Genomic DNA, 10173 nt, shown 5'->3' with positions numbered 1-10173 from the left:
GCTCCTGCCGTCTCTGTTTCATAGCTCAAGAGTTATGTCCTTTCTGCTGCCGTACTCTCCCTCTAACTGTCACAGCTTCTAAAAGATGTGACTCATAGCACCTGATGGATGGAACTGAGCATGTGTGACCACCTCAGCGAGGTGGACAGAGAAATAAGGAAAAGAGCAAACAGCAGGTGATACTATACAGATATATTTTATTGAATAACTCACTGGCTATACTAACATTTTAAATCACATGCAATTACAAAGGTATTCAGATTTAGGTGCTGGTTTGAAAAATGTAGAATCTTTTTTTATGGGACAACCCCTTTCAGAACGTTGTGGAGTTCCCTGAATAGAGATGGGAAGTTTTGAGAGTATAAGGTATTGTAAATGGAGATTCTGCTGGATACCTAAGTACTTAATGCAGGAGATTCATCAGTGAAATCAGATTTTTTTTGTAAAGGGTTCAACTGTGGATCTGGTATATTTAGCAGTAGGGCCTCTTTTTAGGTAGCAGGGTAGCGTGGGAGTTTATCAAATTATCTTAGCAAGCAGTGAAGGTAAGGTAGATTAACATGAAAGTTGGATAATGTAAATAATACAGTATATTGGCAGCAAACTGAGATAGTTTGAAATTTTTGTTTCTAACCATAACTCCTTATGTGGATGTATTTGAATGGCCACCACCAGGGGCTCAATGCATAAGAACTTCTTTTAACCACCTCCCGTCTTCTCGTTGACTATAAACCTCTGGGAGGTGGATCTCCATCTCTGAATGGACGTTTCTGAACGTCCATTCAGAGATGGCAGCTGCACACTAATCATGCAGTTGCAGAGCGGGTTGCCTGCTGTCAGTCACAGCAGGGCAACCCAGAGAGAAGGCAGGGACAGTTCCCAGGTGTCCCTGCCTACTTGATCGCTGTATGCACAGCGCTCAACGCTTCCTGTCCCGACCCGGCGGTCACATCCGGGAGAGTGCAGGAGCTGTCGGGTCTTCTACAGACCTGCCCTCACTAAGGCTGTACAGCACTGTATAGTGCTGTACAGCCTCTCTGGGGGGCGTATTTCCGCTGTAACTGGGGCTACTATGTCAGCCACAGTTACAGGAGAAATCAATAGTGGGGGAAAAAAAAAGTGAAGTTAAATGTCCCCCAGAGGTATTGTATGACCTTATGAGGGACACAAAGTGTAAAACAAAAAATAAAAAAATAAAGTGTTAAAATAAAAAAATTAAAAAAAGGTTTCACATGTAAAAAAAAAAGGTCAGCGTTTTGTGCATTCATGGGGACTTAAAGGACTATCCCACCGCCCTGTTCTCTATATCAATGGTGGCCGGCAGGTGGACTCATGAGGTGGCTGTCGCCACAAAATTATCGTATGATGAATAATTGGGAGAGACTACTCCGGCACTATGGCCAGACACGAAAGTTACCGATACCTGTGAGACAGATGTGACCCTAGCAGAGTGGCCCGGCTCAGAGGGGAGACCAGAACCCTGGGAACCTGGGTCCGAAGGGCCAGCAGTAGGGGTGACTGCCACTTCGGTGGAAGAGGGAAGACAACCCCGCTAAGTGTGATGGTGGGAGACATGGAGGACTTGCCGCCAGGTCCGGAGCTAGCTGACCTCAATGTCTCCGGGGATAATTTTGGTACTGCACAACATCGAGACCCAACCCTATCCCAAGCCTGGGGAAATGTATTAATAATAAATGTGGAACCACAAAAACTGGGGGCAGAGTCGGTGTTTCCCCGTTTTGTGGTTCAAGAGATGTTGTATCGAGTAAACCAGCTGTGAGGTGAATCCATTGAACAGTTGGTGGTGCCCCAGGCTTATCGCAAACTTGTGTTAGAGTTAGCCAACCACCATGTTCTCGGGGGTCATCTGGGAATGCAAAAAACGCAGGACCGGATTCTACAGCGGTTTTACTGGCCCAGTATGTTCAGAGAGGTAGAAGAATATTGTAAGTCTTGCCCAACCTGCCAGATAACAAGTCCCCAGACACATTTCCGTAGTCCCCTGGTACCCTCCCGATTATCGAGGTCCCGTTCGAGCGAATCGCTATGGATCTCGTAGGACCGGTATCGAAGTCTGCTAGAGGACACCAACACATCTTGGTTGTCCTCGACTACGCCTCTCGGTACCCGGAAGCGGTGCTACTGCGGCATACATCAGCCAAACTCATAGCGAAGGAGTTAATAGAGATGTTTTCCCGCGTAGGTCTGCCTAAGGAGGTTCTGACTGACCAAGGGACCCTGTTTATGTCCAAGGTCATGAGGGAACTCTGTAAGTTGCTCCACATAAAACAGCTACGGACGTCCGTGTATCATCTGCAAACGGATGGGCTGGTAGAGAGGTTTAATCAAACATTAAAAAATATGCTAAAAAGAGTAGTCTATAAGGATGGGAGGGACTGGGATCTTCTTCTGCCCTATCTCATCTTCGCAGTGCGAGAGGTGCCCCAGGCCTCTACTGGGTTCTCGCCCTTCGAACTGCTATCGCGGTCTGTTGGACGTGACCAAAGAGGCATGGGAACAACAACCCACACCGCTTAGAAGTGTTGTTGAGTACGTCACCCAGATGCAAGGACGGATGGAAACAGTTTTACCTCTGGTTAGGGAGCATATGGAGGCAGCGCAGCGAGCCTAGAGTAGGATCTATAATCAGCAGGCTCGGGTCTGGACCTTTTACCCGGGTGATCGGGTATTGGTTCTGGTACCAACCGTAGACAGTAAGTTCCTAGCTAGGTGGCAGGGGCCCTACGAGGTGCTTGAAAAAATGGGAGAGGTAGATTACAAGGTACACCAGCCAGGGAAGCGAAAGCCGTAGCAGGTGTACCATGTGAATCTGCTCAAACCCTGGAAAGATAGGGAAACCAGTACGGAAAACAGTCCACGACCAGGGTTCCTAGGGGAAGCGGTTTCGGCCCCTTTGTCTGAAGCAAGGGAAGTGGCTGCCACAGTGAAAATTGCTGTCAGCCTCTCCTCTAAACAGGCTCAGGAAGCCAGGGAGTTCATTAGTCAGAACACGGATGTATTCTCGGACCTCCCTGGATGCACTTCTATAGTCCGACATGACATTATCACTGAGCCTCAGGCACAACTACGGTTAAAACCAAACCGGGTACCCGAGGCTCGGCGGCAAGCCATCGCGGAGGAAATGCAGCTAATGCTCCAGCTAGGTGTCATCGAGGAGTCAAAAAGTGAATGGGCCAGTCCGATAGTACTAATACCCAAGCCGGACGGGACATTGCGGTTCTGTAACGACTTCCGCAAACTGAATGAGGTGTCCCAGTTTGACGCATATTTCATGCCCCGAGTGGATGAGCTTATTGAGAAGTTGAGCCAAGCCTGGTATTTTTCTGTGTTGGACCTCACCAAAGGGTACTGGCAGGTACTCTTGACGGAGGCTGCCAAGGAAAAATGGCTTTCATCACGCCAGACGGGTTGTATCAGTACAAGGTATTACCCTTTGGTCTACATGGTGCTGCTGCCACGTTTCAAAGGCTACTGGACCTTGTACTTCGTCCACAACGTCGGTACGCTTCGGCGTACCTGGACAGTATCGTTATCCACAGCACCGACTGGGAAAGTCACCTACCTAAAGTACAGGCTGTAGTGGACTCCCTTAGGAAGGCTGGCTTAATCGCTAACCCAAAAAAGTGTGCAATAGGGTTAGAAGAGACTAAGTACCTGTGGTATGTAAGTGGGCGCGGAATTATCAAACCTCAATTGAGGCAATTAGGAATTGGCCCCAACCTGTCACTACTCGGCAAGTAAAGTCGTTCCTGGGTATGGTGGGGTACTATATGAGGTTTGTCCCCAATTTTGCTACAGTCGCCACACCACTGACAGGCCTTTTGAATGGACGGAAGTCGGTGAAGTTTCAGTGGAATGAGAATGCAGAAATAGGCTTTCTCCACTTTAAAGTCTGCCCTGTGTGGGTCCCCCGTATTGGTGACGCCTGACTTCAAGAGGGAGTTTGTGGTACAGACCGATGCATCTGAAGTAGGCCTCGGAGCTGTACTCTCTCAGGACATCAATGGGGAGAAACATCCTGTTGTTTTCCTGAGCCGAAAGCTTACCCCAGCCGAGACTAGGTATAGTATACTGGAAAGAGAGTGCCTGGCCATCAAATGGGCACTCGAGTTTCTCCTCTATTACCTGTTGGGAAGAACGTTCCGTCTGGTGACCGACCACTCCCCTCTAAAGTGGATGAGCCAGGCCAAAGAGAGGAAAGCTCGGGTCACCAGGTGGTTCTTGTTATTACAAAACGTGGAACATATGGCAGGCAGGTTACACAGAAACGCAGGTGCCCAGTCCCGGGTACACTGTCTGGCGGGTGTTCACCCCCTCAGGGTTGAACAAAGGGGGGAGGTATGTAGGAAGGCGCAAGGGGCCGTCATTGATGGAAGGTATGTGTCACCGAGATTCCTGGCCTCGGTGAGGTAAGAGCCGGTAGTTTTAAGTGTCAGCCACAGCTAGTGCTGACTGACATTGTTTGTTGTTAGTATGGCTGTAAAGCCGATCCGGACCGGCTCTTACTGGGAGTAGCCAAAGTGCTGGGTGGCTGGCTTCTCCCTACGCACCAGGCCGGGTCTTTTTTGGCCTATATAAAACGCAGGCAGCAGTTTCAGCTGGGTGTGATTTATCCTCCATCTGACAGAGAAGCTGGAGAGCCTCTGTGTTATGGGACCTGTAAATTTGTGCTGTGCTAAAGAGCTGAGAGCCGCATGCCAGGAAACAGGCCCCTAAAGCCTGCTGTGGACTGCGGGTGGAAAACTGCTAACCAGGTGAAGATTTTGTTCTATGGACATTGCATGGTGCGAACAAACACCAAGACTATGAACGGTCATTTTGTTTTTCCTTATGTGTGAATAAACACCGAACTGTTTAAGTTAAAGACTTTGTAATTACCTCTATATTGCGTCCGCTAGCCTGTCTACTAGAGCAAAACCCCACAGTACCTAAAAATGGTACCAAAAAAAGTCAACTCTTCCTGCAAAAAACGAGCCCCTGCACAAGACAATCGAGAGAAAAAGAAAAAAAATATGGCGTTCAGAAAATGGAGACACAAAAACATAATTTTTTTTCAAAAATGCTTTATGTAAAACTGAAACAAAGTAGACATATTTGATATCATTGCGTCCGTAACAACCTGCTCTATAAAAATAGCACATGATCTACCCTGTCAGATAAATGTTGTAAAAAATGAAAACAGTGCTAAAACAGACATTTTTTTTGTTACCTTGCCTCACAAAAAACATAATATAGAGCAATTAAAAATCATATGTACCCCAAAATAGTACCAATAAAACTTGCACCTTATTCCCTAGTTTCCAAAATGGGGTCACTTTTTGGGAGTTTCTACTGAAAGGGTGCATCAGGGGGGCTTCAAATGGGACATGGCATCTAAAAACCGGTTCAGCAAAATCTGCCTTCCAAAAACCATATGGCGCTCCATTTCTTCTGCACCCTGCTGTGCCCTTACATCAGTTTACAACTACATGTGGAGTGTTTCTGGAAACCGCGGAATCAGGGTAATAAATATTGAGTTTTGTTTGGCTGTTAACCCTCGATGTGTTAAAGAAAAAAATGGATTAAAATGGAAAATCTGCCAAAAAAGTGAAATTTAAAAATTTGATCTCCATTTTCCTTTAACCCCTTAGGGACCCATGACGTACCGGTATGGCATGGTTCCCGGGTCCTTAAGGACCCATGACGGCTGGTGGGCGGTGATTGGAACACAGTGCACCACGGCTAAATGCGCGGGAGGGTCCCCCCCCCCCCCCGTGTCGGCCATTGCCACAAACCACAGGTCAATTCAGACTTGCGGTTTGCGGCTTTTATCTGCGGCGGCGGTGGTCGGCAGTGCCATCGAGTCCCCATGGGGCTGTGGGGGGGACCCGATGGCATGGAAGGCCTGTGAGATCCAGCCCCCTGGATCTCACAGGCCGGAAGCTGTATGAGTAATACACACAGTATTACTCATACAGCCAATGCATTCCAATACAGAAGTATTGGAATGCATTGTAAAGGATTAGATCCCCAAAAGTTCAAGTCCCAAAGTGGGACAAAAAATAAAGTGAAAAAAAGTTGAAAAAATAAAGTTTTCCCCCCAAAAAAGTTAAAAGTTTAAAGTAAAAATAAACAAAAACGTCATTTTCCCCAAATAAAGTTTAAAAAAATTGGTAAAAAATAGGGGAAAAAAAAGTATACATATTAGGTATCGCCGCATCCGTATCGACCGGCTCTATAAACATATCACATGACCTAACCCCTCAGATGAACACCGTAAAAAATAAAAACGGTGCTAAATAAACCATTTTTTTGTCACCTTACATCACAAAAAGTACAACAGCAAGCGATCAAAAAGGCGTTTGCCAACCAAAATAGTACCAATCTAACCGTCACCTCATCCCGCAAAAAATGAGCCCCTACCTGAGACAATCGCCCAAAAAATAAAAAAAACTATGGCTCAGAATATGGAGACACTAAAACATCATTTTTTTTGTTTTAAAAAAGCGGTTATTGTGTAAAACTTTGTGCTAAATAAACTATTTTTTGTCACCTTACATCACAAAAAGTGTAATAGCAAGCGATCAAAAAGTCATATGCACCCCAATATAGTGCCAATCAAACAGTCATCTCATCCCGCAAAAAATGAGACCCTACCTAAGATAATCGCCCAAAAACTGAAAAAACTATGGCACTCAGAATATGGAGACACTAAAACATGATTTTTTTTTGTTTCACAAATGATATTATTGTGTAAAACTTACATAAATTTTAAAAAAGTATACATATTAGGTATCGCCGCGTCCGTATCGACAGGCTCTATAAAAATATCACGTGACCTAACCCCTCACGTAAAATTTTTTAAATAAAAACTGCTAAATAAATAAACATAAATATTTGTCACCTTACATCACAAAAAGTGTAATAGCAAACGATCAAAAAGTCACACGCACCCCAAAATAGTGCCAATAAAACAGTTATCTCATCCTGCAAAAATTATACCCTACCCAAGGTAATCGCCCAAAAATTGAAAAAATTCTGGCTCTCAGACTATGGAAACACTAAAACATGATTATTTTTTGCTTCGTTGATTTTGTTTTACATATTTGATATGGGTCATGTAGGTATAAAATCAGAATTGTGTATTCACTTCCTAAATGCTGCAAAGATACTGATTCCACGAAACTGGTTGCGAGAAGACCCATGACAGTCAAAGATTGGTTTCTCGAGATCCGGAGAATTCAGGACTTTGAGAGACTCAGATGGACTGTTGCGCAAAACTTGCATAAATATAAAGTTGTATGGAGTCCTTGGATGGAATACTTGACTCCAGAAAAAGTTTCTAAATTTTTGTCTACTTGACAAGTTTAAATGTTAAAATGTAAAAATGATGTTGCAATATTTGTTATCATTTATTATAACTATTTGCATTTGATTATTTGACTGGTACCTCTTTCCCCCCCCCCCACCTGTTCCCCCCTACATTCCCCTATTTCACTTTTCCACCCTTTCCCTTTCTCTCCTGTTACCTGTTTTGTTACGGTTTACCCAAAAATTTTACCACATCTATTTTGTTAGGAGTGAATTAACTCCAACTGTTTGCAAAGCAATTGTTCTTCTATAAAAATAAAAATTTACAAGTAAAAAAAAAAAGAAAAAAGAAATCATTGTGTAAAACTTACATAAATAAAAAAAGTATACATATTAGGTATCGCCGCATCCATTACAACCTGGTCTATAAAAATATCACATGATCTAACCTGTCAGATGAATGTTGTAAATAACAAAAAAAAAAAACGGTGCCAAAACAGCTATTTCTTGTTATCTTGCCTCACAAAAAGTGTAATGTAGAGCAACCAAAAATCATATGTACCCTAAACTAGTACCAACAATACTGCCACCCTATCCCGTAGTTTCTAAAATGGGGCCACTTTTTTGGAGTTTCTACTCTAGGGGTGCATCAGGGGGGCTTCAAATAGGACATGGCATGGTGTCCAAAAAAACAGTCCAGCAAAATCTGCCTTCCAAAAACCGTATGGAATTCCTTTCCTTCTGCGCCCTGCCGTGTGCCCGTACAGCTGTTGACGACCACATATGGGGTGTTTCTGTAAACTACAGAATCAGGGCCATAAATATTGAGTTTGGTTTGGCTGTTAACCCTTGCTTCGTAACGGGAAAAAAATTATTAAAATTAAAAATCTGCCAAAAAAGGGAAATTTTGAAATTGTATCTCTATTTTCCATGAATTCTTGTCGAACATCTAAAGGGTTAACAATGTTTGTAAAATCACTTTTGAATACCTTGAGGGGTGTAGTTTCTTAGATGGGGTCACTTTTATGGAGTTTCTACTCTAGGGGTGCATCAGGGGGGCTTTAAATGGGACATGGTGTCAAAAAAAGCAGTCCAGCAAAATCTGCCTTCCAAAAACAGTATGGCATTCCTTTCCTTTTGCGCCCTGCTGTGTGCCCGTACAGTAGTTTACAACCACATATGGGGTGTTTCTGTAAACTACAGAATCAGGGCCATAAATATTGAGTTTGGTTTGGTAGACATATGGGGATTTTAAAGTAATAACTATTTTTGGAGGTATTACTATGTATTATAGAAGTAGAGAAATTGAAACTTGGAAATTAGCAATTGTTTTAAAAATTTTTGGTAAATTTGGTATTTTTTTATAAATAAAAATGATTTTTTTTTTCCAAATTTTACCAGTGTCACGAAGTACAATATGTGACGAAAAAACAGTGTCAGAATGGCCTGGATAGGTCAAAGCGTTTTAAAGTTATCAGCACTTAAAGGGACACTGGTCAGATTTGCAAAAAATGGCCAAGTCCGTAAGGTGAAATAGGGCCGAGTCCTTAAGGGGTTAATTCTTGCGGAACACCTAAAGGGTTAACAAAGTTTGTAAAATCTGTTTAAGTAACTTGAGGGGTGTCGTTTCTACAATGAGATAATTTTGGGGGAATATCCACTATGTAAGCCCCACAAAGTGACTTCAGACCTGAACTGACCCTTAAAAAGTGGGTTTTGGCAATTTTCTTAAAAATTTTAAGAATTGCTTCTAAAATTCTAAGTCTTCTAACATCCAAAAAAAATACAATGACATTTACAAAATGATGCCAACATAAAGTAGACATATGGGGAGTGTTTTAAAAGCAGAGAAATTGAAATTTTGAAAATTGCGACTTTTTCTAAATATTTGGTAAATTTAGGATTTTTTCATAAATACAGGTGAAATATATTGACTCAAATTTATGACCATCATGAAGTACAATGTGTCACGAGAAAACAATCTCTGAATGGCTTGGATAAGTCAAAGCGTTCCAAAGCTATTACCACATAAAGTGACATATGTCAGATTTGCTAAATTAGGCCTGGTCGGAAAGGGGGCAAATGGCCCAGATGTGAAATGGTTAAGCTGTGGTGCAGCTTTATGCAGCTCTACGATGCAAAATGTGAACCTGGCCTAAGAATAGTCTTCTCTATCATCAGTGGTTCTAGCTGAAGAGTGGACTAGAAGTCTTTGGTATCAGTACTAAGGGATTATGGGAAGGGCCACTATTCTCTGTAAAAATGGGTTTGTCCAGAAAAATTTCCTTCAAAATACAACTAATCATCCAAAACTTATGAAAATAATTTTGCTCTTCTGCTACTGTAAGGATATTCCATTTTGTGCCACAGTAAAATTCCCTTAATTATCTCTTCCAAGTAAGCCCAGTAGGCTTTGCTTTAGAAATCGCAATTTCGTGGTCATGCCATTTTGTAAAACTAATTTGGTAGAAACTTGAAGAAATGCTAAACATATTACAAGACGCTGAACTTAATTTCACTACATTAAATACATTAATACATTTCCTCATAACTACTTTTACAAGGTCAGAAAACAAATTAATATATTTTGTTTGTATAATATGCAGAAAGCCTATAGAAATGGGGACAGAAAATAATTGCTTTTTTAGGCAAGGCCTTCTGCAATTCTCCTATTTTAATTATTGAATTTTTCAGGTTTAGCTGAAATGGAAGTAACAAACCCCGTACGTTTTATAGGCAAAGCTCATACATTAGGAAAAGGATGTTTCCTGCAGAGGGCGACATGAGCACAGGGTAAGGGTCCATTAACATGTCCGTAGTGTATTGCGGATTGGCAAATTGCGGATCCACAATACACCCGGT

Source organism: Bufo gargarizans, chromosome 3, assembly GCF_014858855.1.
Source record: "Bufo gargarizans isolate SCDJY-AF-19 chromosome 3, ASM1485885v1, whole genome shotgun sequence".
NCBI lineage: Eukaryota > Metazoa > Chordata > Amphibia > Anura > Bufonidae > Bufo > Bufo gargarizans.
Note: the sequence above shows the minus strand (reverse complement) of the source record.